Below are 27528 nucleotides of genomic sequence, written 5' to 3' on the forward strand. Positions count from 1 at the left end.
GTGAAGAATAGTCAGTGCAATGAGCTGACGCCTGGGAACCGTGTAATGTATATTGAGCTATGTAAGTACCCACCTGAAGTACCCCAAATAGCCCAACCCCAAGAGGGAGAGTGATCAGATAGTATACAGGGCATTCCGGGGGAAATACAGAAACCAGGGTCTCCTTATAGAACAGATGCTAAACCAACTAAAATACTGATTTATTAGAAGATGATTATAATACAGTTCCTCCATCCGGTGCGTTGTCGGCTGTTGGAGCCATCATTTGAGCTCACACCGGCCGGGGAGGGACGGGCTGAAATAAGTAAAAAGTGACAGCACTCAAACAGGGCTTTCTCATCCGTAGTTGTTCGAAATATCTTCTAGTGTGTACCCAACTTAAAGCCACAGGCCATGAGCAGGGGCATAACTATAGCACCGCAGCCACCGCGGGGGGGGCGCTGTGCATGTGGGGGCGCCGGGGGCTGCGGTGCTATAGTTAAACCCCCCCTCAATCCCCCGCACACTTACCTATCGTGCTGGTCCCGGCGGCTCCGTTCTTCTGCTGAGGACCACCACAAAATGGCCGCCCTCATATAGCACACAGTTCTCTGAAACTGTCTGCTGTATGGGGGCGGCCATTTTCTGGTGGTCCTCAGCAGAAGAACAGAGCCGCAGGGACCAGCGCGATAGGTAAGGCTGTGGGGGATTGAGGGGGGTTTGCATGGGCGGCGGGGTAGGGGTGCTCGGCGGGGTGGCGACGGGGGGGGGGCGCCCCCCCTAACGGCGGGGGGGCGCCCAAAACGTAGCTACGCCACTGGCCATGAGGGTCACATGACTGTCCTCTATGTCCAGTATATGGTACCGAATAGTACGGTGGAGGTCTATAGTACTGATACAGGGATTGTCCTATACTGGGACAGGACAAATCTCACATCCAGGTTACTAGAGATGAGCAACATTTATAACTGTAGCAAAATGTCTCATTTTCCACTGACATTCATGTTTCCTAACCACCCACACACACACAGGAATAATGCCACAGACCTACTTGTTGTCTATTAATTCCTCCAAATGGGCATTTACTAAACACAGAGCAGAACGGCATCCTCTGGCATGGGGAGCACTATCAGAGATGCTGTAAGAAATCCATGCTCTTCTTTAGTACTTTCTGATGCCACGAAGGACGCACACTTTCCTGGACGCCTTATGGTCCTTATACACACTGGGTGAATGGGGACAGCGATGATGGGGAAGTCATCCCCAGGGCCAGGGCTATAGCCCGGAGCTATCCCATGTGTAAGTAAGAGTGGTAGGCCTCATTTACTACCAGAAACTGGGCTGTAGCATTATTATGATATATGTTGTTTGTCAAAATGCTTTTTTCTCAATTTTCCTTTTAAAAGTATACTAATAAAAGTTTCATTCACATTTGAATATTGATATAACCTATTTCACGTAACAGTATGTCCCCCCCAAAAAAAATTGTTGCATCTTTCATTTTATCCAGAGGGATAACCCTTTATTAATAACACTATGTTCAATACTCTAGAGGGCACCACCAACTTAGATAGACTGCATGGGAATTGACACCCCTCCATAACCCTTTTATTCTACATTTTGATTTTTAATACTGTAGGTCAATGGTTCTCAACCTCAGTCCTCAAGGACCCCCAACAGTGCACGTTTTCCAGGTCACCCGGCAGGTGCACTCATTATTCACTGACACATTTTAAAAGATCACATGTGTAGCTAATAATTTCCCCTGTGATTCTATGTGAAGACCTGGAAAACATGCACTGTTGGGGGTACATGAGGACCGAGGTTGAGAACCAATGCTGTAGATAACAGTAGCTGAACCTTTGCATAGGACCTCCCAGTATGCCATCATGGCATATTAAAGGCCCATACACACTGGGCGATTTTCAACTGAAAGACGCTCATTATTGTCGTTTAAGCTGCTTTCAGCTGAAAAGCCGCCCAGTGTGTATGGGGCAGCGGTGATGCCGCTCCCGCATCATCGCCGGTGGCCACCACTCATCTGCTGGTATTACTAGCTGATGACCGACAGGGTGAATGGCTTGAAAGTCGTCCACCCCTGGGAAAATCGTTTCCATGGGCAATAATTGCTCTGTGTGTGTGCACTAAGTGATTCAGCCAAGCGATTTTCTCCATCATCGCTATTGTCCGCAGGGTAAGACAGCACTTGCGCTGGCTTTACTTCTAGATGGCGATGCTTTACCTATTAAATGCTTTACCTATTTACCTATTAAAATAGGCAATGCCCCGCTCAGCACGATTGCTCAGCACACAGCATCGTGGGTGCAGCATGATGTGTGCTGAGCGATCGTGCTTAAGCCCGTCACTCAGCACGGAGCACGGGTCACCAGTCTGTATCCCCCTTTAGTGTGAACAGTACTATATAATCCTCACTCATCAGAGACAGCTCGGAAGGAGGAGTGTCTCTATTGGCATGAAATGTAAGGCAGTGAACCACAAATTCACACCAATGTAAAGGCCCATACACACTGGGTGACTTTCACAAGAAATCCGCTCAGTTTTCTCATTTGAGCGGCTGTCAGCATGAAAGCCGCCCAGTGTGTACGGCCGGGCGATGAGCAGTGATGCGCGCTCCCGCATCATCCCCGGGAAAGCCATTCATCTGCTGGTATTACCAGATGAGCGGCTTTGAGGACGGCTTTCCATAGTGCTGCGCTATGCAAAGCCGTCCACCCCCTGCTGATGGCGCCGTACAGGGGGAAAGCCGCCCAGTGTGTATGCGCTGTCCATACAGGCTGGGCATAATCGCCCAGTGTGTATGGACCTTAACACCACAAGGAGGAAGAAGCATGTATGTATATATATCACTTAACCAACCTTCAATAAGGTTGAGTGCTGTTTTGTATCTCTGCTATATATACTGTATGTGTGTGTGTGTAGTCACAGTATTGCGATGCTACCATCAATTACTGTTAGCGTAATAATTACATCTAATAATACCACAAAAATTAGTGTATAATGGGGCAGATGTATTATGCCTGGTGAAGAGCCCTCCAGATTCTAACACCCCCCTCATGCCAGCCACCTGTACCCCCTAATGTTACCAGCCTGTGCCTCCGCCTCACCTACTCCCCTCAGCAGCACTCTCCTCTCCCTGGGCTCCGGCCTGCTTGTCCTCTACCCAATAATATTAAAAGCCTGTGCCTCCTCCTCACCCACTCCCCTCAGCAGCAGGCTCCTGTCCCCGGGCTCTGGCCTGCGTGTCCTCTACCCACTAATATTACCAGGCTGTGCCTCCTCCTCACCCACTCCCCTCAGCAGCAGGCTCCTCTCCCCGGGCTCTGGCCTGCATGTCTAATACCCCTTAATATTACCAGGCTGTGCCTCCTCCTCACCTACTCCCCTCAGCAGCTGGCTCCTCTCCCTGGGCTCTGGCCATATATTTACATATAGGCATTATATGTTACTCACAGACTCTACAGTATCTCCAGGGCTTCCGAGTCCAAATACTGTCTCACTGATGATGGGTAATGTTATGCCGACTCATGTAAGCTGGGCAGCTAGAGAATGAGCAGGTGTTCTAGCCACAGGCTGGATCTTCTGCAGAACGCTAAGTGACATCATGTGGAAATTCATAATGGATGGAATTTAAGATCTTTATTGATGCTGCTCCTGTGGATGGTGTTGATCCCATGTGTGTATGAAAAGGTGACGGTACATGGAGATCTTCTAGCTGCTTCCAATCTATACTCCGGAAGAAAAGATGTTGGCGAATTTGGCCGTTCACACATTTATGCTGTTTTCGGTCGTCGCACTGGAGCTGAAAAGAGAAACACGAACATAACTATAATATATATATAATAACTATAATGACCGCTCAGCTGTATAACTCCATATATGGCAGCAATGTCTCTCCAGAGGCAATCAATGAAGCATTATTCTTGTACCGCAATCTAGGTAAACAAGGGAAGCATTATTCTGGTACCCCAATCTGGGCAAACAAGGGAAGCATTATTCTGGTACCTCAATCTGGGCAAACAAGGGAAGCATTATTCTGGTACCTCAATCTGGGCAAACAAGGGAAGCATTATTCTGGTACCTCAATCTGGGCAAACAAGGGAAGCATTATTCTGGTACCCCAATCTGGACCAACAAGGGAAGCATTATTCTGGTACCTCAACCTGGGCAAACAAGGGAAGCATTATTCTGGTACCTCAACCTGGGCAAACAAGGGAAGCATTATTCTGGTACCTCAATCTGGACCAACAAGGGAAGCATTATTCTAGTCCCTCAATCTGGACCAACAAGGGACGCATTATTCTGGTACCTCAATCTGGGCAAACAAGGGAAGCATTATTCTGGTACCTCAATCTGGGCAAACAAGGGAAGCATTATTCTGGTACCTCAATCTGGACCAACAAGGGAAGCATTATTCTGGTACCTCAATCTGGACCAACAAGGGAAGCATTATTCTGGTACCTCAATCTGGACCAACAAGGGAAGCATTATTCTGGTACCTCAATCTGGACCAACAAGGGAAGCATTATTCTGGAACCCCAATCTGGACCAACAAGGGAAGCATTATTCTGGTACCTCAACCTGGGCAAACAAGGGAAGCATTATTCTGGTACCTCAACCTGGGCAAACAAGGAAAGCATTATTCTGGTACCTCAATCTGGACCAACAAGGGAAGCATTATTCTTGTACCTCAATCTGGACCAACAAGGGACGCATTATTCTGGTACCTCAATCTGGGCAAACAAGGAAAGCATTATTCTGGAACCCCAATCTGGACCAACAAGGGAAGCATTATTCTGGTACCTCAACCTGGGCAAACAAGGGAAGCATTATTCTGGTACCTCAACCTGGGCAAACAAGGGAAGCATTATTCTGGTACCTCAATCTGGACCAACAAGGGAAGCATTATTCTAGTCCCTCAATCTGGACCAACAAGGGACGCATTATTCTGGTACCTCAATCTGGGCAAACAAGTGAAGTATTATTCTGGTGGCGGTACACAGGATCCTCCGACCTTTTCATACCCCCACTATCCCCGTCGGCGTGGAGTTGAATTTATATAGTGTGGCGAGCGCCCCGCGCCCCGCGAGGGGACGTGGATTACTTCACATATATTCTGCGTCCCCTCATGGGGCTCGCTGCGCTCGCCACGCTTCGGGCTCGGTGGCTCGCTGTGCTCGCCACACTATATAAAGTCAACTCCACAACGACGTGGATAGTGGGGGTATGAAAAGGTCGGAGGACGCGTACCGCCGCCCCTCGCGGGCTCGCAGCGCTCACGCGCTTCGGGTTAGTGTTGATAGTGGGCTGGCTGTGGACCTTGTGGACACATTCACAACACCAATATCATTCATCTGACACAGTAATGACAACAGGAGTTAACGAATAACTGTAGAAGAAAATGATTATATATGAACAATAAAGACAATGATTACATACAAAGATAATTATCACATAGAACAATAAATATAATTCAAAAATAACAATAAGAAAGATAACGATGAAATCTAACAATTATTATAATTAAAAATCATCAAGAGTCAATTTCATTTAGCGAGCAGAGTTAATGCTTGTAACATACGTGGGAACGGGGTGTCACCTGCTAGGCATTTCCGCCATACGAATTCCTGCATATATCTGTCCAGGTTCTGCCGAGCTGTGCCCCGCTGGCGCTTGTTACGCCATTTAGCGCATCCCCACAGTCGCTCTATATTTTGAGTGTGCGCTCCACTCTGCAGGTCTATAAAGTTATATTTGTGGTTCACGCGTGCGTGAACGTATCCAGCCCTCTCCAGTGCTTCTGTGCTGTACGCAAGCCAGCAGTCACTGAAGATGCTCGTGCCGGGCTCTATATTGTCACAGATTGCCGCCATAAGTGTGGAAGCGTCCCATTGCGGGACAGGCATCATGAAGCATTGACCTGTTTCTCTACAGACTCCCCCAAACACCCACTGCTGTGGGAGCACTCGGCCCACGTTAGCCTGTCGTCGAACAAAAAGAGTTTCATCAATTTCAACGATCATGCCTGGGCCAAGTCCAGCTCACATGCCTCCCGCATTAAGGCGTTGTACATGACTGCTGTCTTATTCGACATATTGAGGTGACGGTCGCAGAAGTCGATAGAAGTCAGCTCCTCACCAGCAGAAGATGAAGCGAAATAACTTCACCAAAGAAAGTCGGCGTCCTGGGAAGAAAAGGGCTGCCCTCAGACTCTCCTTCTTCCCGCAGCTCTTTATGTAACAACGCCATTTGTACTCCTTAATGGACAGCCGCATGGGATGTCCATTTGCGCAGGTGGCTGTCACCGGCAGAAGAGAATGGTCCTGCAGAAAACGGACAGCTTTCTCTTCGGTCTGCGCCAGACTGAACAGACTCACCGATACTGATGAAGATGCAGCCATTCCGATGGAAATCACAGCCAACGTAATCCTGTGGAACATAATCCAAAGTAATCGGATAAAAATCACAGCAAAATCACCTCACGAAAACACCAGCTCAGCAACACACTTCTTCTCTCCTCACAAAATACCCTCAGAGTGAAATTCTGCCAGATGTGCCAGAGGGCGGGATTACGAATGGGCGGGATGTGTTAAATCGCATTGCATCGCATGCCATACAAAGGCATACAATGCAATGCGATTTGTACTTCATTAGCACCTCCCGATCATTTCAAGGGAAAATCAGGTACCGTTGCATCGCATGCCTTAATTAGTGGCATGCGATGCGATATATCGTGCGCCCAGAAAATACACAAGTACCCTTTATTCTGGTACCCCAATCTGGACAAACAAGGGAAGCATTATTCTTGTACCCCAATCAGGGCAAACAAGGGAAGCATTATTCTTGTACCCCAATCTGGACAAACAAGAGAAGCATTATTTTGGTACCCCAATCTGGGCAAACAAGGGAAGCATTATTCTGGTACCTCAATCTGGGCAAACAAGGGAAGCATTATTCTGGTACCTCAATCTGGGCAAACAAGGGAAGCATTATTCTTGTACCCTAATCTGGACAAACAAGAGAAGCATTATTCTTGTACCCCAATCTGGGCAAACAAGGGAAGCATTATTCTTGTACCCCAATCTGGGCAAACAAGGGAAGCATTATTCTGGTACCCCAATCTGGGCAAACAAGGGAAGCATTATTCTGGTACCTCAATCTGGGCAAACAAGGGAAGCATTATTCTTGTACCCCAATCTGGGCAAACAAGGGAAGCATTATTCTGGTACCTCAATCTGGGCAAACAAGGGAAGCATTATTCTGGTACCTCAATCTGGGCAAACAAGGGAAGCATTATTCTGGTACCTCAATCTGGGCAAACAAGGGAAGCATTATTCTTGTACCCTAATCTGGACAAACAAGAGAAGCATTATTCTTGTACCCCAATCTGGGCAAACAAGGGAAGCATTATTCTTGTACCCCAATCTGGGCAAACAAGGGAAGCATTATTCTGGTACCCCAATCTGGGCAAACAAGGGAAGCATTATTCTGGTACCTCAATCTGGGCAAACAAGAGAAGCATTATTCTTGTACCCCAATCTGGGCAAACAAGGGAAGCATTATTCTGGTACCTCAATCTGGGCAAACAAGGGAAGCATTATTCTGGTACCTCAATCTGGGCAAACAAGGGAAGCATTATTCTGGTACCTCAATCTGGGCAAACAAGGGAAGCATTATTCTTGTACTCTCAGTTGGCCGAGCAGCTACTTAGAGGAAGGGAGTAAATTCCTGTGTACTGAAAAAGAAAGGAAAATAAAGTAGTGTTAAATACCACTGAGGATTTAAATTGAATTGACATTTCATAATGCACATAAACAAAAATTTTACAATAAATGAATAAATACCGTACATAAAACAAATAAAAGCACAGGCACCTATGACAAATACTGTGGGCTGGATAGTTCATTGGGGATCCGTTCCTATATATACCGCCATTAGTAGGGGTCCACATATAGTAAGCACAGTCTCCAATAAATCTCTCTGTGGATGAGTAAGGTATATTTACCATAAATGTCCACCTGGGGAATTAATCCGACATGGAATGCATAGCAGCAGTATACTACGTAACGGTGATAGCAAGTGAGGAGTCTCACTGGAGTATCTGCGGCTGTGGAAAGTTCCCAAAGATTGGCCGCTGGTCCGGATCCAGTATAAAGTACAGTAGTGCACAGGTTGGAGTGGTAGATGCCACTCTTGGGAGACAGTACAAAGAAGGGCAACTAGAATGGTGCATGGCCTACATCACAAAACGTACCAGGAAAGACGAAAAGATCTTAACCCCTTCACGACATTGCCTTTTAAGGTAATTTTTTTTTTTTTTTCCTCCTTGCGTTCAAATAAGCGTAACTTTTTTAATTTTCCGGCTATATAGACACATGAGGGCTTTTTTTTTGCGGGACAAGTTGTACTTTGTAATGGTACCATTTACTATACCGTATAATATTCTGGGGAATCAGGAAATAATTCAATGTGGGGTAAAAAAAAAAAAAAACGCCATTGCACAATTTTGCGCTGGTTACGGTTTTTTTGGAGTTCATAGTTTGTTTAAAATGATGGGTTATCTTTATTCTATGGGTCGTTATGATTCTGGCGATACCAAACTTATATAGTTTTCGTTATGTTTTACCACTAAAAAAAAAAATCGCAACTTTTACGGTTTTTCTAATTTGCGTTGCGTCGCCATGTTCTGCGGCTTATAACTTTTTTATTTTTCCACCTACGGACCTGGGTGAGGGCTCATTTTTTGCGGGCTGAAGTGTACTTTTTAATTAATACCATTATGGGATATGGGCGACTTTCTGATCTCTTTTAGTTATTTTTTTTTGGGTACGCGATGCGACCAAAAAACGTAGTTTTGGCGTTGGGGATTATTTTCCGTTTACGCCTTTAACCGTGCAGGATAACTAATGTTATATTTTAATAGATCGGACTTTTAGGAACGCGGCGATACCAAATATGTTTATTTTTTTTATTTATTTTTTATTTTTATTTGGGAAATGGGGAAAGGGGGGTGATTTGAACTTTTAATATTTTTTTATTTTTTTTTATTTTTAAACTTGATTTTTTTTTTTTTTTTTACTTTTACTACAAGGCCCCCTAGTGTACTTGACCACTAGGGGGCGCGATCGCCTGTACTAGGTTCAGCCATAGAGCTCTATGGCTGAACGTAGTGATTTTATGCACTTCCTATTACATCCTGCCTGAGGCAGGATGTAATAGGTATGCATATACGGCCAGCACAGGGGTCTACATTAGACCCCTGGCTACCATGGCAACCGATCGGCACCCTCCGATCTCGCTGCGGGGGGCCCCGATCGGCGCCGGAGGGGGGCGCCCCCCCTCCGATCAGCTATTTAAGCACTGCGGGCGCTTTGCCCGCGGTGCTTAAAGGGTTAAACGGCCACGATCGGCGAACTCGCCGCTCGTGCCCGTGAGAGCAGGGACCTGGCTGTAATATACAGCCATTACCTGCTCTCTTTCAAGCCAGCTCACTCCGTGAGCTGGCTTGATTCCCCCGCAACGGCAATATGACGTATATATACGTCATATGTCGTGAAGGGGTTAATATGTATACTTTAGAGCAGAGAAGGGAAAGGGGGGACATGATAGAAACTTTCAAATATATCAAGGGTTTTAAAAAGGTACAGGTGGGAGACATTCTTCACAGGAAGAGGAGCAACAGGACATGTAATGAAACTAGGAAGATTCAGGGGAAATTTGAGGAAGAATTGGTTCACAGAAAGAGTAGTACATAAGTGGAATAGCCTCCCATCAGAGCTGGTAGAGGTAAATACAGTAATACAATTTAAACATGCTTGGGATAGGCATATTGATATCCTTACAAAGAAATAAGGATCAAATATGGTTGGAGGTAATGTTTAAAAAAGGGGCAGACTAGATGGGCCAAGTGGTTCTTATCTGCCGTCACATTCTATGTTTCTATGATGGGCTCTCAGCTCCTATCGCGTTTCACTGTACAACTGGATATGTATATTCCATGCAGTAGACGCCAAACATGTTCCTATCGGAGGCCACACTGTGAGTAACAAGCCTCTACTAACGGCGGTATATATAGGAACGATCCCCACTGAACTATCCAGCCCATAATATTTGCCATAGGTGCCTGTGGTTTAATTTGTGTATTTACTTTTTTTTTATGTGTATTATTAAATGTCAATTTAATTTAATTCCTCATTGGTATTTAGCGCTACTTTATTGTTGTTCCTGTCCTTGTACCTAGTATACTGAGGATCTACTCCCACTCACCACTTCAATGATGTCCCTTGCATCAAGGTTCAGGCTGCAGCTTGCCAATGTAGAGAGCTGACAGTCAAACTGGGATCTTCCAGATGTCATTCGGAAAAGGACCACTCCAAGAGCGTACCAATCCACACCAGCGTCGTACTGTTAGTGGAATTGCATCTGTCAGAATGAGGGAAACAGGTCACTAAATAAATCAGCGTTATATACATGACAGTACCGCTGAGGAATAGTAACATAGAGGGGCACACAGGGAGGATACTGCATGGTACCATGTGGCCACAGCCTGTGGCTTAGGGTGCATTGTCTGCGACGTCACAGGACCTGTTCTGCACATGTGCAGTGAACCCACCATCAGATTTGTACATAAACATACAAATCCAAATAATGCCCCTTTCCCACTGCAGCTAAAAAACGGTAAATTGCCGATTTTCAGCGCAATTTACCGTTTTAAGGCTGCAGTGGGAAAGTGCCAGAGTTGAAATACCGTTTAAAGCTAAATGGTCTTAAAATAACGTTTAAGAGGCAGTGGGAATGCCTCTTAAATGTTATTTAGCCTCCAGGCAGTCCCAGTGCCTGATGAGACCTAGTAGTTCTCACTTTGTGCATGTGTAATGAGTGCACGTGCATAATAAAGAGCCGCTCATTACATATGCGCATATGTAATGAGTGGCTCATTATTATGCACGTGCACTCATTACATATGCGCAAAGTGAGAACTACTAGTTCTCATCAGGCACTGGGACTGCCTGTACCCTGCATGTACCCCCACTGCCTCCCCACTGCCCTGCATCCCCGTGCAGGTAAGTACAAGGGGAGGGGAGGTGGGGGCACAGGGCAGGTACGGGGGTTAGGCACTCTTTACACTTGGGAGGGGGGGAGGGATTAGGCACTCTTTACACTGGGGGGGGGGGGGGGTTAGGCACTCTACATTTTACACGGTTCACTGCAATGGGAATGGTACTTAAATGGTATTTAAAACGGTAATCTGCTGCAGTGGGAATGCTAATACCGTTTTAAATACCATTTAAGATTACCAGTACTTTAAACTGGTCTGCAGTGGGAAAGCAGCATAAGACCCATAGTGCACAATGAGAACGAGAACAAAAACAAACAAACCCCTGAAAAATCTCCATAAAAACATTAGAGAGGGATGATCCTGAACCCCGATTCACAGTGAGCCATTCATAACCATATCTTCTGTAAATTGGGTGTTTGCTATAATGAAACTTATACTACACTATGTACAGCCAAGTAAAAACATACATCAGAGTTGCAATACATATTATATTAGAAGGAAGAATGAAGAACAGGATATAGAAGTATGATACAGTATATAAGATGATCAGGTGAAGACTGAGATTGTTGGCAGGGGAAATGTAATGATCTAATGCTGCGCGTACACCTGTGTGTCAGTGACTTTAATGCTGGCCACACTTGGGGTGAAATTTAATCGGATGAGAGATTCAGAAAGTGAGAGATTTGGTAAGAAATCTCCAGATTTTTTTAAGCAGCAATCATTTACACTGCTAAATCAAACTGGTTTTGCAGTGTAAATGATTGCCACTTTAAAAAAATATGGAGATTTCTTACCAACTCTCTCACTTTCTGAATCTCTCACCCTATGAGTCATCATGTTGGGCAATAGGACATGCTGCATGGTAATGGGGACAATCTGGGCACTGCCCCGACATGACAAAGAGGAAGTAAATATATAGAAATGCCACGCTCTATCCTCCATATTAACCTTAGCATACAAACCCTACATATTAGAATAGAAATAATATACTCCCTACAATGTAACACTGTAACAGTCTATCCTCACCTCTGGGGCAATGTAGCCTGGGGTTCCCCCGCTTCCGGTCGCTCCATGGATCTTACTCACAGCCAGACCAAAGTCGGCTATTATGATGTGTCCGGCAGCACCAATCAGGATGTTTTCTGGTTTAATATCTCTGTAATAAGGGACATTTTCTTTACTAAGGACTTGTTTAAATATATACAGCACCTGATATACATTCTATGCATCATATAGATGTGTCCTTATACATTGAGCCTCAATACGCCATGCACCGTGAGTCGGCAGTCCCTGGGCAGCTCTGCTAATGTTGGGCATCTTTCTTTGCTGAAAATGCATCTCATATTGAGATAAAGCCACAGTCACACACAGAATATAGGCATCTCATTTTAATCAGCAGAAGCTGCATGTGTTTTCTATGTGCATAGTGATGTGAATAAGACACATTTTTATGGAAAACCTCAACAAAAAGATGCTCAGTGATACAGAGTCTCATCAGAGTATGTGGTGCAACTAGAAGGGCTGTTTAGCAATGATGTAGGAGGACACATCTGTAAGTGACTAATTGTGACTCTGGAATGTAGAAAATGCACCTCACAAAGGCCATTTGCACATTGCTGGTCCAAGGTGTTCTTCTAATATAGGAACAGGCCCCAGGACTAAAAGTCTTTTTTTTTTTTTTTTTTTCAAACTGTTTATTGAAAGGTTTTTGCAATAATACAATGTATGAACAATGGGAGGGAGAGTAGACAGAAGGAAAAGGGGGAAATCGGTAATAGGCAGTGATACAGGGGTCCTCAAACTATTTTGCTCTGGGACCCCACCAGACAATAAAAATAATTACAGGAACCCAAAAAGTTACTGCAGAAGATCACATGACATGTGTAGTCAGCAGAGAGCACCTGCATGGCAGCATTGTGGAGGCACAAACTGATGGGAGGAGTCTAAAATAAACAATTCAACAGATTTTTCAGACTCCGTGAATCACTGACTGAGATTAGAAAAGTCATCAGCTTGATGGTCAGCAACATGGAGTCGCGACCCCATATCAAGAAGGTCAGGACCCACAGGTTGAGTACCACTGCAGTAGTACACAGTGAGACACTGTACCTCCATACACAATGAATATAAATAGTCCGCAATACTGGGCACCACTTCTGTGAAATAATCCTGATGGACACTTGATCTTCTATTCAGGTCGCTAGATATTGCGGACTATTTATATTCATTGTGTTTGGGGGTACAGCGCCAGTGATCACCATCTTTTTCTGTTTTCATTGTTTCTGTGGATGTGTGGTACATCCTTGGTGTTCACAGGCTGCAGTAGCCAGGGCGCAGTCAATATCTTGTATCCATCATTTTGTGCACAGTGAGACATATGCTGAATCAGTCAGGTCGTATGAACATGAGATTGCCACAGTGCAGAAAACATCATCCAATTTAATTTTAAGACAAGCTCCATATCTTAAAAGGAGAGAGACCATAAAAAAAATTTTTTTAGGGGTGGAGGGGCTTTATGATTGGCTAGCCAGGGGGCCCATGTTTCAGCGCATTACTTCCCATTATGTTACACATGAATTCCATATGATATGTGTCCCAAATAGCAGTGGTAACAGCTGCCCCTGACGGAACCATTTGGGATTTCCAAAGACGGGCTATTTTTGCATTTCATTGCATTAAGAATTTGCCACATGAGTTTCATAGTGGGTTTTGCTATTTTTGGAATATTCCGAGGGAATAAAAAGAAAGAAGGGGAAAATGGAATGTCAACCTTAACTTCTGGATGGCTTTCCAGGCCGAGACTATTTTGGGGCAATCCCCAAAAAATGGAGCAGTGTACCCTTAAGTCCACAACCTCTCCAGCACAAATCTGATGAGGTCGGAAAGGCTTTATTCAAACGAGTCGGGGGTAGAAACCAGCGTGTGTATATTTTAACTAAATTTTGTTTGTGTTTAATAGAGGTGGTAGAGGAGGTACTTGTTTCCTAGCACGGCCACAATCTTATGGATCGTGTACCTTTAAGTTAAGGTACACGATCCATACGATGGACCCGATTTCCTTTGAAATCAGGTCCATTTTGCCGGCTAGGACACAATATCGGGGGCATCGCGTCGGTCGGGACCATTAACATTGGTCCCGACGCGACCGACGCGATGCCCCCGATTTCCCCATAGGCTTCAATGTTAAAAAATATTTTAACATTGAAATCGTGTTGGGAAAGGTAAAATATCGGGGGCATCGCGTCGGTCGGGACCATTAACATTGGTCCCGACGCGATGCCCCCGATTTTTCCATAGGCTTCAAAGTTAAAATATTTTTTAACATTGAAATCGTGAAAAAATTTGAAAAATGTGAAATGGGCCAATATGACCCATTTCACATTATAGATGTCCCCGTCGTCACCCCACGATAGACGCCAACCCGAAGCGTGGCGAGCGCAGCGAGCCCGCGAGGGGCGGCGGTGCGCGTCCTCCGACCTTTTCATTCCCCTACTATCCACGTCGGCGTGGAGTTGAGAATAGAATAGTGTGGCGAGCGCAGCGAGCCCGAAGCGTGGCGAGCGCAGCGAGCCCCGCGAGGGGACGCGTATAACTTCACAGGTATACGCGTCCCCTCGCGGGGCTAGCTGCGCTCGCCACGCTTCGGGCTCGGTGGCTCGCTGCGCTCGCCACACTATTCTATTCTCAACTCCACGCCGACGTGGATAGTAGGGGAATGAAAAGGTCGGAGGACGCGCACCGCCGCCCCTCGCGGGCTCGCTGCGCTCGCCACGCTTCGGGTTGGCGTCTATCGTGGGGTGGGGTTTACGGCGTTAAATTTGGGGGGGTTGGGAATATTTTACATTGAATCCAATGTAAAATCGGGTCCCAGGGACCCGATTTACATTTCATTCAATAAAAAAATCGGGTCGAAAATCGGTCGGTCGCGTCGATCGCATCCGACCAAATCGCATGCGATGCGATCGACCCGATTTTTCCGACACGACCACCCCGATGTAAATCGGTGTGGCCGTGCTAGGAAACAAGTACCGTAGAGGATACTAGGTTCTGTCTAATCTGCCCCCCAAGTATTAGTCCCCAATTATATTTGTAGGTCTCGTGTGAAGCCAATGGGGTGAGTTACTGTATGTTTAAGCATATGGCGATCAATCGTGGAGGTGAGGCCCTTAGAGGAGGAGTGAAGGGAGCATAATGATTCTATGGTGGACTTCACCAAAGAGTTACGTGAGTGTTGTATTGTGGAGTGCAGGGCCGGACTGGGAACAGAAATCGGCCCTGGCATTTTGAGCACACAGGCCCACCTGCCGTGTGGGGAAAAGGGGGCGTGGTGTCATGGAAAGGAGACATTACACATTATGAAACACACCGTAATGCCCATTACAGAATATAAAACAATCTGGACCCCACAGGCTGCTCCCCCTGTAAAATAACAGGACACAACAGGCTGCTCCCCCTGTATTATATTAATAACTGCACCCCAAAGACTGATCCCCTGTATAATAACAGAACACAACAGGCTGCTCCCCCTGTATTATATTAATAACTGGACCCCACAGGCTGATCCCCTGTATAATAACAGAACGCAACAGGTTGCTCCCCCTGTATTATAATAATAACAACAACAACTGGACCTCACAGCCTGTATAATAACAAGACCCCACAGGGAAGAGACAGAGAGGGGGGGGTGGGAGTTACAGAGGTGGGGGGGGAGAGACAGAGGTGGGGGGCGGGAGAGACAGAGAGGGGGGGGTGGGGGGGGGGGAGACCGAGAGGGGGGTGGGGGGGGAGAGACAGAGAGGGGGGGTGGGGGGGGGAGGGACAGAGAGGGGGGTGGGGGGGGAGAGACAGAGAGGGGGGGTGGGGGGGAGAGACAGAGAGGGGGGGGGTGGGGGGAGAGACAGAAAGGGGGTGGGGGGGAGAGACAGAGAGGGGTGAGAGAAGAGACTATAGAAAGACAGATGGAGAGAGAGTGAGACAGACAGGACAGAAACCGAGAGAGAGGAGACGGAGTAAATAAAATACACAATAACAATACTACCTTCTACTGTATGATCCCAGCTCCTGAATGTGATGTCTGGATTCAGGTCTCTCCCCCAGCCACGATGCTGCCTGCTCCTGCCTCCGAGCTGCGTGTACACCATCTTCCTCTGTCACTTTAGCTAACAGCTTTCACTTTGTGCTCCTCATAGCTGAGCACAAAGCAAGAGACACCTAGAGGCACCCCGCGGTACTGCAGGGAGCAGTGACACTGGCTGAGAGGAGAGCAGCAATCTCATGTACTACTCCGGCCGCCAGCACATCCGTCCTCTCAGAAAAGACTCAAATTCGGCCCACCTGGCCATCGGCCCTTCTGGCATTTGCCAGAAGTGCCAGATGGCCATTCCAGCCCTGAGAAGTTCCAGGTATTGAAAAAAAGTACTGAGAGGGGATATTGTATTTATCCATACCTCCCAGCTATCCCGATATTTTGGGACATTCCCGCGTCCCTCCGGCCGCCGGCAGTGTCCCGCGGCGGGGGGGGGGGGGGGGGGGGGCAGTTGGGAGTCCCCCCCTGTAGTCTGTGAATAGACGCTGTGTGCATGCGCACAGCGTCTATTCTTGCAGGCAGGGGGGCTGGGGGCTGGCCAGCAGACCATAGAGCTGCTGGGCATGCCCCGCAGGTGAAAATGGGGGCGTGGCCTCGTGGCAGTACCGCTGTTATAGACCACACCCACTTCCGATAGTCCACGCCCCCAAAAAAAATCGCTGCACGCCTCCGGCGCGCACCCTGTCCCGACCTGGCACATCCAAAAGTTGGGAGGTATGTTTATCCTACAATTCCGTGAATGTCAGAAATGTACATAAAGGGGCAATATCAGTGATAAATGTAAGCCTTTAGAGAGCCAGTGCTTAAAGTTGTGTTTGTCTTTACCCCCGGGAAAGGCCGGGTTATCCCAGAGGGGAGAGAGCGCGGGGGGAGAAGAAACTTAACGCATGAGTCTTGGACAGTCTGTCCCACAAGGAGACAGTAAAAGCAATAGTCGGGGATGTGCACCACCCCATAGGCCTCTGGTTACATGGTATCCATAAGATTGAACCCATCTATGCATACCAAGCATATATTAACATGCCAGGGGACAGCTTGGGAGAGATGAGCTGCATAAAGATATAATTTAACATTTGGCACGCCTAAACCCCCATCTATGGTTCTGTTATATAAAGTCTAATTAACTAGTTAATATGTGTGGGGGGATCATTACTGGGAGAGATACAGTAAACGTGGCAAAATGTTAATTTTCAAGGTGTTTGCATGACCCATCCATGAGATAAATTGTTTTGACCATTTATGAATATCACCCGAAATACTACTTAGGGTAATAAGCGGACTACAATTGAGAATATTTTCTAGATGAGCGCACCGCTATAACACTTCCTGCTTCGCCTCATTAACGAGGCGAAGCAGAAGGGACATCGACAAGATGTATTAACATCTTGTCTGCCAAAGCGGGGAGAGCAAACTCCCCCCTCAAGTGATGTCCCTTTCTGGAGAAAGTGCATCAGTTTTACACTGATGCGCTATCTCCTTCCCGCCGGTCGCCTGGACTGGGCATGCACGGAATCTCGCTTGTCACGCCAGAGCCAACAGCAGGGACAGCGTTGAGGTAGGGCTTCGGCAGCCTGCTACTGGCGAAGCCCATAGCAGCAGCAGGTGGAACACTCAGCGATGCGGACTGTTCATACATTTGGCCTGCTATCATTTAGATAGCAGCGCCGATATGGACAGGGGCGCACACCGGCTCCTTTATACATGAGGGGAGAAGCGGTATCAGTGCACATAACGTGCGCTGATACCCCTTCTCCCCCATAACACACCGTCATACATCTGCCCCATTGTATGAATACCATCACCTGTGTTGAACAGGTTAATTGCTAAAAAAAGTTCTTTCAACAGAGATGATGGTAATCATACCTTATGAGGGAAGTGCAGGAGCAGTGCATTGTGTGTGTCCCTCCTGGAGAGGGTCATGTTGGGAGGTATTGCTATATTCAATACTAACTATATAGATTCATAATTAAACCTATACATGTAATCCCATATTGAAAGCAGCTATGGCGCATACTGTAAGACATATTCCTTTTTGTTTCAGGGTGCCATGGAACCTTCCATTGTGTTTGGGAATAAATCTCTCCACACAGGGGGCCTGATTCAGACCTGATCTTACAGCTGCGAATGTGCACCGACCAGCGATCAGTTAAGGTGCCCCCCCCCCACTTAAGTGTAATCCTGCATTTTCAATTAATGTCCTCGCTCTGTGAATGGAAGTGTATGGCTGCAAACAGTGGCGGATTTGGGGGGGGGAACCTGGGCACGTGCCCCCCCTGTCATTTTATTTTGTAGCTGAGGGCCAGGGCTTTCCAACGAATCTAGCCCCGCGTCTCTAGCCCCGTGGGAACCGGAGATATCGCCTTGCAAAGCTGTAACGTTTTTCCCCATAGGATAATATGGGACCCGTCAATTCCGACCCCCACCCAGTTCCGACGGCTACCAGTTCCCCCCCTGACATCATGTAAGTTTGTGGTTGATCTCATTTAATTCTAAATCACTGGGCCTTCAATATGATACCAGGCTGGTCCATATCGGTCAATCGGTTCCAGAGATATTGCGTGTAAACCTATATTTTTATTTTTGAAATGTAATTTCATGGCTGTTCATGTTGTTTGAGGGCAGATTACTCTGGAACCAAATGTTCCAGTTTCACTGGACCAAAATCATTCAAAGCCCACTCAAAAGTTCTTCAATATGATACTTGTCTCATGTAAATGAGTCAGTTGGTTCCGAAGATATAGCCGGTTAAATGAGATAACTGGTTAAAGGGGAGGGGTGGTTTTCTCTCCCCCTCACACCAGAAAATGCAGGGACTAGGCTTGTGTAAAAGGGGCCAACCTGGGAATGCATTTTCTGGTGTGAAAGGGGTATTATTTCAATTTGCTGGGGCCTGCAGTGCTCTGAATACAGCCAGGCTCTGCCACTGTCAGTGGCTATCACTTCTGCATGGCGGCGGCTGTCCCCCATTTACCGCGAGCATGTATCCCCCCTTGGCAATGAGCATGTAATCCCACATAGCAACGAGCATGGAACCTCTGGCAATGAGCATGGAACCCTTGGCAATGAGCATGTAGATAAGCAGCACTTATGTAGCATAATTTTTAATAGGCATTATGGTGTTTGGCATAATACATAATGGACATAATGGCGTGTAACTTAACGCGTAATGGACATTATGGTGAAAATGATTAATGCCCGCCTTTGGTGGACAATGTCCCTGTTTATGAAGTGTATTGTGAATTTTGGCTTAATCTGTGTGGCATTATGTGAATTCTGGCTCAATCCGTGTGGCATTATGTGAATTTTGGCTCAATCTGTGTGGCATTATGTGAATTTTGGCTCAATCTGTGTGGCATTATGTGAATTTTGGCTCAATCCATGTGGCTTTATGTGAATTTTGGCTCAATCCGTGCGGCATTATGTGAATTTTGGCTCAATCCGTGTGGCATTATGTGAATTTTGACACAATCCATGTGGCATTATTTGAATTTTGACACAATCCATGTGGCATTATGTGAATTTTGACACAATCCATGTGGCATTATGTGAATTTTGGCTCATTCCATTTGGCATTATGTAAATTTTGGCTCAATCCGTGTGGCATTATGTGAATTTTGACACAATCCATGTGGCATTATTTGAATTTTGTCTCTATCCATGTGGCATTATGTGAATTTTGGCTCCTTCCATTTGGCATCATGTGTAAGGGGCAAGTATAATGGGGTCTAGTATTTTGTTGCATAATGTGTAGAAGTTGTATATGGTGTTGTACACTACACTCCAGGACACGCCCCCTGTTGAGTGGCCACACACCCTTTTCTGCACAACTACATCCTTCACTTTTGTCGCCATGGTGGGCCTGCATACTTTAAATGCCAGGGCCTATTTTTATTCCCATTGCCACCCTCTCTCTGCCGCTCTCTTAGCATGTACACTGGCACCACTAACACTGCCCCTCCCCCACCTAATCCCTCTTTTATCATGGTGCCCACCCTGTCATTTTATCCTGGATCCGCCCCTGGCTGCAAATCCATTCACACCCATGCAAATGAGTTAAAATCCCATTGCAAGCTGCTCCCCATCGCAGGTGCTGCGTAACCAGCGACTCACCGCTGTGATGGAAAACGGCATATCCTGGCTGGAGCTGACATCACAAACACTCCCCTAACAGGCTTTGCCACGCCTAGTGTTTTCTTAGGAATGCCTGCGTTTTCCCTGTCACTCGCAGGAGTTCATTGCTGGCAGGCGCATTTCGGCCTATACGCAGTTCATTGATAATCGTCCGACATGTAAATTTACAGCTCTGCGATCAGGTCTGAATGTGGACCTGGGACATATCTGGGTATATATCGATAGAGCGGCATCTGGACGTCTTCCTGATGGCAGGGTACTGGTTGTCTCACTAATATTGGGGGGAGGTGGCTGGGGTCTCACTAATAGACGAATAAAGAGACTGAGGTCTCGCCAATAAAGACTGAGGTGCTGAGAACTCACTCATGCAGGGGGTAACCCTTAGTATTGCTTTCCTTGCAAAATCTCAGCTGTTTCTCATCCCGCTTTTACTTGTACTGTAGAGATTGCATGTGTGTACACTGGCGGCCACTAGATGGCAGTACTGTTATGTTGTATTTTGTTGGATCGGTAACTAGTAGATTATACAGTATATGTCATTTTGCTTTGTTTAAGTTCTAAGTCTCGGGCAGATCCAAGCCCTGTATTGGATGTCGGAAGTTCGAGTGGGCGTGGTTATCTGAGAACAGATCCCTCTCATCTATACCATTTTTATGCATCATGCATACTTACCAATCAGAATTCTCTGCATGGCCCTTCTATGCCTCCCAGCTTTCATTGCCGGTTCAGCGGGACTTTCACGGGCGACAGCCGTGCGCCCCATTTTTCCACTGCTGCCCCTCTGCCTGCGGGGAATAGACGATGTGCACATGCGTGACAAGCGTATGGCAACAGGGTCTCCCAACTGCCCCACCCTCGCCGCGTGGAGAGTTGGGAGCTATGTTTACATTATTAGTAACATAACCCCTATAACCCCACCCTATAGCTCACATTATGTGCATCAGATCAGCGAAGCAGGAAGCGTAATATCCACATGACAAGTGCAGGTAGAATACATCTACCCCAGAGTTCGTTGTACTATGACTTGTGTCTTTTGCAGTTCTTCTGGCTTTCCTGTATAAAAATAAATAGTAAAACTGTACACTGTAAAACATTGTATTCTGAATTTTTTTGGCCTCAAAAACCATTTGAACTCTGCATTTACCCATAAATACGGTACGGGAACATGCTTGGTAGTATTTGGCGGATATTGGATCTCAGCTGATTATACAACATGGCTGGCCCCAAATGTCAAATCTCTTCTGTCTCTCATTTCTGCACTATCCAGGAGAGCATCATATGTAACAGCCCAGTGACAGAGAGCGTAGGGGAAATGTTATTAGTATAATATTTGTATTATTTATTAACAGTTTCTTATATTGCGCTCAGATATTCCGCAGCGCTATACAGAGAATATTTGAACAATCACATCAGTCCCTGCCCCAGTGGAGCTGGGGCACATGTACAGGCACACAGACATTCTAGGGTTCATTTTGTTAGGAGCCAAATTAATCTACGATTAATCTTTTGGATTGTGGGAGGAAACGGGAGTACCCGGAGGAAACCCACACAAGTACAGGAAGAATATACAAACTCTGCACAGTTACGGCCATGGTGGGAATGGAACCCAAGATCTCAGTGCTGTGAGGCAGTAATGCCAACCATTACACCATGCCCAATAATATTCTATGGACCTCATTCTGGTCCACAGAGTAATCACCTCTGGTCAGCTGACGGCTCACGGCAGCCACGTCACTGCCTAATTTCCATGGGAACGCTCAGTGTTTTCATGAGAATACCCATGAAACGCTGGGCGTTCCCAGGGGCGCGTCCACCCACCCGCACTGGCGGGTGGAAACGAGACGGTTTGCCATGCCCGCACACACCCGGCATCTGCACATGCGCATAAATGCGCATGCACAGACGCTAAACATCGCTCCCCTGTGCGAAAGCATGGGTGAGCGATGGGATTAAAATCAGGCCCTATATGTGTTGGCAGTGCTATAATGGGTGGGTGTGTTGGCATTAATATATACCAGCATGTGCATGTGTAGTAATGTGCCCCGGTGCTGGGACAGCATCCATGCTCCCAGCACCAGAGCACCAGTTTGTAATTGGGGCCTTTTTGCCTGCCAATGAAAGCCGCCGCTGCCGGCATTTGAACAATGGCGCCATTCGGGAGCCAATCATGGCTCCCGAATCGGCATCCAATCGGACCCGCCGTCCGTACTCGGACCCACCCCCGCCGCCTGACGGCGCCGGGAGGTGAAGGAGGAAGCGGAGCCCATGCCGGAGGAGCGCAGGAGCGCCCCGGCTGAAGACAGACGCCACTGGGGGAAGCAGAAGACAGCAGCGAGGAGAACAGCTCCGGCGGCCGCTGAAGAGGCCAGAAGACGCCGGGATCAAGAAAGAAGATCTCCGACACCTTCTGCAAGAGGAGAAGAAGCAGCGCCGCCACTGGCCAGGACAGGCCAGCGGCAGAAGAAAAAAGATGGCGGCCGCCTATGGAGAGGCCAGCGGGGTTGGCAAGCAAAAGAGCGGCCTCTCCCCCTCTGTGGCCTATCCTAACAGCAAGTAGAGGCGGCTCTTGGGCCACCTACCCCCCCTCCACTGGACCACCGGGTGTTCGGGCACTAGGCTCGTGGGCATAGTCAGGCCCCCTTGGCCTGTGGGCATTATAGTCTGGCCCTCTCACCCGGGGGGCATTTAATTGTTGGGCCCTCCTGGCCCTTTGATCATTTAGTTGGGCCCTCCTGGCCCAAGGACCCCACCGGTGGCCCCAATTAGGTCAGGCATTGGCCCGTGGCCCCCATAGCCGGGCACTAGGCCCAAGGACCCTATAGCTGGGCACTAGGCCCAGGGGCTAATTGAGTCAGGCCCCAGGCAGGCCTCTAGTCCTGTGCCCAGTCAGGCACTAGGCCTGTGGTCACAGACAGGCACTAGGCCTGAGCCACAATTAGGAGTGATTGAATTATAGATTCACTGGTGTAATTGTTTAGTCAGACTCTAGGCCTGCGCAATCGCTTCAGGCCTGTCAGCCACTCTAGGCCTGCGTCTTCACTCCCCTGAAGTGTCCTGCCTCTGGGAACAGTCGGCTCAGCGGCAGCTCTTCCCGGGGTCAGGATTGAGTAGGGAAAAGCAAACGGTTGTTCCCTTCACATTACCACAAAAGGCCGTTCGTGAGTAGGGACGCTTCTAGGTAAGGGGAGGGTTATAAGTAAATTCCCACTGATTGTATTCTGTGTTGCTTAATGTTATTGTCTATGTGTTTTTGACTGTTTTGCATATTAGTTAATTGTTTGAGTGATTAGATACCTGCAGCTTCAATGTAATGTTGTGAAGGGAGCGTAGGTCAGTTAGCTCCGTGTTAGGGAAAGGTATAGGATAGAAAGGTTGTGTTTCACCTACAGGTGCTGGAGAGAGGCTGTCAAGGTGACAAGAGCCTGGGCGTGAGTAGTCTTTACATTTGTCTGTCTTCCCTTCCCTTACGTACCGGCTTAGGGACTGTACACGGACGTGGGAGTCCCCTATCTAATCACCTGGGTGCGCACACGCCTATAGGTGAAACTGGGTGGCTGAGGCTCCGACCAATGATGACCATTCAACCAGCCGGGGAAGGTCGCGGTCACCCATAATCCCCTCCACATTCAACTCCCTGTGAGTTGAATTGTGGAACCTTCTTAACCACCCTTTTGTTCCTGACAGTATGGCAAGGAATAACGGGAGAGGAATCCATCGGGAAGGAGATCCATCGCGTCCAGGTGCCGGAGTTTCCAGGACCGTGATTTGACACGGCCTGAAGGTGAGAGGATGCGGCGCCAGGTAAGTGGTCCCGAGACACCTGCAGGGCAGCAGGCACCACACCACACCGCCCCAGCACCCCTCTCACACATGTGCCAATCCCCCCCCCCACAATAAAGTGATTTAACTCCCACTGGGCAACGATCATATAATCCCCCTTGACAATAAGCATGTAATCCCCCCGGGCAACAAGCATGGAACCACCTATGGCAACGAGCATGGAACCCCCTATGGCAATGAACATGTTTTCCCCCTCTGTCAACAAGCATGTAATCCCCCTGGGCAGCGAGCAGGGAACCGCTGGCAATGTTGTTGTAGTTGAGCAGCATTTATGTGCCTAACAATATGATTCATTTTTTGCAAGGTTAGACCTTCCCTAAACTGTGCTAATTGTAGCTTAAATCTCATCCAATGATTCTGTCATGACACAGTGGTACTGCAAAATCTATAATAATGCTGCACTGTCCGTAATTTGTTTGGAGATGCGCAGTGGCAGTGTCTATTCTGCTACTTGCACACAAAGATGCACCACCCGTTGTGCCACTGAACATCTTATTACTCATAATGTCTCCAGAACATAGGATCTTATTCAGGTCCATTCAGGTCCCATGCATGTCCGTGCAGGGGAGCAATGATCAGTGACTGCGCATGTGCTGTTATGTGCAAGTGGGCGCAACAAACTACTTATTTGCACCTATCAGTACGGGCGTGGGGCAGCAGCGAGGGGCTGTGCCCATGGGAATGCCCAGTGTTTAATGAGCGCTCCAATGGTGATTTCCCAATGACGCGAAAATGCTTATTAACCAGGTAGAACACAGGATGGAAGGCAACACGGGGTTAAAGCAGCAAGTACCTGTATGACTATAGTGTAACAGATCAGGTGATGTGCGCTATCTGGGTCACACCCTCCAATATACTCAGTGATGGCAGTAGAATGTACACGGGGGGCTGGTGTTGGTGATGCAGTGGTAATGGCAGCCTCTATGATGTGTCTGTACAAGGAGACATGTCTTTGTCTCATGAACAACGGAGATGAAAGCCATACAGACAAGTCTCACATGCACAGTATTGTATTGTGCCAGCATTTGCTGTGATATCAGAACACCTCCGTCACTATGGGATGGAATCCTGGGGACACTGCTGGAGAAGATAGCGCTGAAACACAAACCGGCTCTATTTCTAGGGTCTCCAGATACATATTGCTGCCATAAAATAACTGATGGCAGCTTATATTCAGGAAATAAATATTTACAAATTGGATGGATGGCTATGACTATATGTGCCTTATTCTGGTTCACTCGCAAAAAGAAATTCTCTCTCTATTGGACGAAACCATGCTACACTGCAGCTGATCCATACACAAACTGGTACAACAAGGATCGGCCATAATTATGAACACAGAATACAAATCATTTACAACGCTGCCGTATTCTCCGGATTCATATTTTCCGATGGTGAAAGGATTCGTATTTGGCTGCCAGCAGCAAAATACAGATGTGGCTGGAACATCGCACGGATCAGTTATATCTGTGCTATGCTTCTCTGTGTAAAAATAAATAAATAAATAAAAATAATTTAAAAAAGGAAGTGGGGTCCCCTCTCCCAAGTATATCAATCCCTGGGTGCATCTCCTGGTCCGGTCCTGGTTCCCAAAGTACAGGGGACAAAAGGAGAAGGAGTCCCCCATATTTTAGAAACCAGTGCCGGGCTCAAACAGCCAGCGCTGTCATGTCACAGCCTGCCCCAAGCAGGGAACGCCACGCCGGCTTTCCCAGGGGAACACCCAGTGTTTTCATGGGGACGCCCATAAAATGCTGGATGTTCCCCCTTCAACCGCTGCCCTCTCTCCCCTACCTGTGCGAATGTCACATCATATTGACTGTGATAGTCGCCGAAGGCGTTCCACAGGGAGTCTGCACATGTCAAATATGTGCATGTGCAGACCCCCTAACATCGGAACGAAGCCTAATTAGGCCCCTTCTGAGCCATACTGAATCACCCCCATAGAGCCTGATTCAGACCAAGTCGCAATTGTCCCAAAATCTCAGATCCCGATTTTTGGACAAATGCGTATGCGCACACTCGCCAGTATGAAAACACAAACTGATCACTGAGCTCTGACGGGGTCGGCAACAAGACACAGGAGCAGGGGGTGTGGTATGTGAGTCCGACAGGTGGGATCCCGACAGTCATTATCCCGACGTCGGGATCTCGACTGCCCGGAGTCAGACAGCATGGCGAGCGCAAAAAAAAAGCCCCGCTGAGCTCGCCACGCTACGCGAGCCACCTATTCTATTCTCCCTCTATGGGGGTCATAGACGGGCGGGTGGGGATGGGCGGAGCAGGGGGTAGAGTAATGGGCCCTACACACGTAGTGACCCGCTGATCGATGCTAGCTTGCTCAGAACGCTCAGCATGATCATTCAGCACACAGCAATTTGCCAGCAATGTGTGCTGAGCGATCTGTCAGGGGTAGTGTTCTCTGGTGAGAACACTGTCTCCGACCGATTAATAACCTACATGCCGGTTATTGATCAGCGCCAGATTCAAACCCGCAGGGCCGCACATTTAGATCATACTTGGCTACTTTTCAAAACTAGATTCAGGGAGATTGTAGTTGGTAGTAGAATTTTGCACAGCGCTCCATTGAGGGGGCGTGTCATGCTCCACCCAAAGGGCGTTTCTAGTGCCATATATGGAGAGAGATTGTGAATGTGGCACCCAGAAGCGTGGGTGTGTATGCTACATCTGAGAGGGATCTTTTAAAATGACTTATTTCCAAATGTAGATGAGCGTCAAAGCAGTTAGTAAGAGCTACTATACTTGGTTAAGTGCTGGGAAATGGCGCTGATGATTCAATGTGAAAGTATCTATCTCTCATTCCTTTTTTACTAAAAAATGTAACAGTGTAATGTGGGCTAGGTGAAATGAGGGAGATTGGTAGACTAATGAGGGAGAAAGGGAGATTGCTGTTATTACAGGGAGTCTCCTGCAGAATGCAGGAGGGTAGGCAACTATGATTTAGATCGCTATGTAGACCACACACACACAGCGATATTCAGGCACTTTGTGAGCATCAGTGAAATTATGTAAAGCACTCAGAAAATGCCTGAATATCATTCCGTGTGTAGGGCCCATAACACTGCATGTCATTAACACAGATAAAGGACCTTATTCTGATCCATTGCGCATTTCTGCGCATGTGCTGGGTGCATGCAGCCACTGCGAACGGAGGCGTGTGGCGGCCCATTAGCGTATGGGAACACCCAGCATTCCATGGGCATTCCAATGAGAATGCTGGGCATTCTCATGCTAATGGGCCAATGACGTGGTTGCTGGGGGCAGCCAGGTGACATCACCGGATGCCAGCTGCCTGCCCACTTCCCTCCCAATGTGCACGCAGATCTAAGGTTGCTCTGAGCAACCTTAGATATGCCCGCATGTTCCACATCATTCGATGGTCAGCGATTATTGA

At 47.5% G+C, this 27528-nt stretch overlaps 1 long non-coding RNA gene across 4 annotated transcripts in view; it reads right to left on the minus strand.

The window, feature by feature from the left end:
* The window catches only part of LOC146045763 (uncharacterized), a 50119-nt gene extending 28878 nt beyond the window's left edge, over positions 1-21241 (minus strand). Inside the window, exons 1-6 of one of the 4 annotated variants that reach the window (XR_014465590.1) lie at positions 20946-21241; positions 12083-12212; positions 10264-10419; positions 7645-7732; positions 5579-6426; positions 3451-3799 (exon numbers count right to left, since the gene is read on the minus strand). This is a non-coding gene — a long non-coding RNA (uncharacterized LOC146045763). Of the gene's footprint in view, positions 1-3450; positions 3800-5578; positions 6427-7644; positions 7733-10263; positions 10420-12082; positions 12213-16094; positions 16208-20945 lie in introns of those variants that run through there. The other 3 variants (XR_014465589.1, XR_014465588.1, XR_014465591.1) reach the window with 3 other exon arrangements.
* Between the last annotated feature and the right edge of the window lie 6287 nt (positions 21242-27528).

This window comes from Crinia signifera, chromosome 11 (genome assembly GCF_055691185.1).
Source record: "Crinia signifera chromosome 11, ASM5569118v1, whole genome shotgun sequence".
Lineage (NCBI taxonomy): Eukaryota > Metazoa > Chordata > Amphibia > Anura > Myobatrachidae > Crinia > Crinia signifera.